The sequence below is a fragment of the Palaemon carinicauda genome, chromosome 1, assembly GCF_036898095.1.
Source record: "Palaemon carinicauda isolate YSFRI2023 chromosome 1, ASM3689809v2, whole genome shotgun sequence".
NCBI classification, from domain to species: Eukaryota; Metazoa; Arthropoda; class Malacostraca; order Decapoda; family Palaemonidae; genus Palaemon; species Palaemon carinicauda.
The window spans coordinates 227,531,469-227,533,968 of NC_090725.1; the positions used below are offsets into that span (position 1 = coordinate 227,531,469).

Below are 2,500 nucleotides of genomic sequence, written 5' to 3' on the forward strand. Positions count from 1 at the left end.
AAGAAGACCGTCAGCTAAATGGATTTCTGAAATGGCGAAAAATTATGATTTACTTTTCATCTCGATATAAAGAAATAAAATTCTATACATATAGAAGTAAAAATTATTGCCTGATTGCACCCATGGAAGTTGGAGTAGGTAGACTTGGTTTTAGACAAGAGAGGCAGCAGCAGGTCTAAGCAAAGTACAGGAGACGGGAGAGGGTTTACTTTTTTCCTCACATGCTATTACACTATCAGTGATGAATATATTTATAAACTGACCAATGATCGACATGTTTCATACTGTGAATAGCACATAGAAAGGCACCACAGTTGTACAAAAAATTATCTTAGGCAGCTAAATTAAGATAGCGATGAAGACTTGGGCAAGGGCCTGTCACTCGGAAACTTTACCTAAGCCGCGCAATGTCAGATTGCAAGCGATCCTTTTCAGGGGACTGCTAGAGATTCACGGTAGTAGTTAACTGGCTCTCGCCTCAATGCTTATCCCTAGGGAATGGATTCTTTTCACGGAAATAACAGAAGCTTTCGTGTAAAAAGACCAACTCCTCGCAAGGCATCATGGCAATATTGCAATGATGTCCAATGAAATAATTGTAATGTCAATCGATTTTCTAAAAAGCCTTGGACCATCACTCGTAGTCTAATAAGCTAATTCAATCCATTAATAAAACATTGGTTCTGATCCATAGCTTAGGAAATTAGAAAGGAAATGATCATTAAAGATGGCAAAGACTTCAAAAATTCAAGATATGAAAGGGAGGTTAAGGATATGTAATTATATTTTTGTGCATGTTTCAATTGAACAAAATACAAATATACAAACATATATGCGGGCACTTTTATTTTTGTCTATTGATCAAAACAACAAGAAATCTTTCTGTTGGATGAAAGAAAACCAAAAGAGAAATAAGTTTCCAAAATAAGCTTAAGAAAATATTAAGTGAGGTTTTCATCATAGCTGACTAAAACAATTACCACTCGCAGAAAGGTGGAATGATGTAGTAAAACACAGAGGAATGCAAAGTGTGATCAATGCAGAGAGAAATCCATTGAAATTTTCACAATGTAATTTCCGTCATTACTGGACAAATTAATGATGATAGATAACGAGGTTATTACAATTGAGTTAAGGAACTATTCATCATCGTTTATTAATTCTACTCTTGAGTCGAACTATAATAATTTTTACTTTAAATAACGTCTTGTTTTGTTTAAAGAACAAATTTATAGAAACACAAGGACCATTGAAAATGTTTAGTCTCAAAAGCATTTAATCCTTAGTGTCATGACTGACATTCCTACGGCCTTGTAGTAACATCTGAATGTCCAACATTTTTTCTTGAGACGAATTTAACTCGGCCTATCCCTATCTTTTTGGTTTAATTTGAGTTACTTGATAAATAAAGAGCAGACGCGTCTGTTCCATATATCTACCTTATGTTGTACTTCATTTCCCAAACGTATTGTTGACCACTTCCACTGTCTCCTGCCTTTAAATCATTCTCCAATATTATTTGAAGGTTTGAAAATCATTCATAAAGGCCAGAGGCAATGTACTGTGACCTCGCCTGAGCAGGACAATTCCCTAGAGACTGACTAAATATTCATATGATCAGCTTCCAAGGTCCCTCTTAAACCAAGCAAGGGCCAGGGAGGGCCAGACGATGGCTTCTGATGACCGAGTAGGTAAGTCTATAGCATCCACAAAAGTCCCCATCATTAGATCACAAAGATGGTGAAGTTGTAGACAATACAAGAAACTATGTAACCTGAGCTGATTTTGAACCCCAGTCCAGCAGATCGCCAGACAGGGACATTTCCAATAGGCTACCACAATCCATATATTTTCCATATTACTTATCTGGTGTTTAATGAATTATTTACCATTATTGTTGGTGCAAACTATTTATTCTTGGAGTTATTTATTTTAGTTTTGTATTGCGTTAACCATTTATTATGTAGCTTTGTTATTGCCCTGTTTTGTTCCCCTGTGAACTCTGGTCGCCAATCTTCTTTCAGAGCCATTGGTCTTCGGGAGGTGCCGCAGTCCTGTGTGCATGTTTTGAGGAAGCCAAGAATGAGCTGGTGGGTGGTATCAGTGACGAGGGGGTGTTCATTGTTCGGGGGGGATTGAGACCTAAAAGGTTTAAGGTGGACGAGTTTTTGTGGCTTATCTCCCCTAACATCTCCCCCTCCACCCCCTCCCCAGTCTCTCTCTTATTTGAGGCCCCCTCAAAACTTGCTGTTAGTATCCAAGTACCCCACTTCAATAAATTTGCCAAAAAGGGCTCTTTTGTTTCGCTCATGAATGTTTTCAGGTTTTTCAGACAGACAAACACACACACACATTTATAACCATGATGCCCATCAAATGAAAATGTAGGTATTACGATATTTGATGGCAGTGATAAACCGGTAGTAATGGCAGTCTTTGAAACGCCATCGTTTGTAATGATGGTAATATTTGTGACTGATGAAGGCTACTTAGCCAGAAA

General features: G+C 37.7%; 1 protein-coding gene across 2 annotated transcripts in view; it reads left to right on the forward strand.

The window, feature by feature from the left end:
* Vps15 (vacuolar protein sorting 15) overlaps positions 1 to 2,500 on the forward strand; it is a 796,097-nt gene that overhangs the window by 404,230 nt on the left and 389,367 nt on the right. The gene's annotated exons all lie outside the window — the stretch shown is intronic.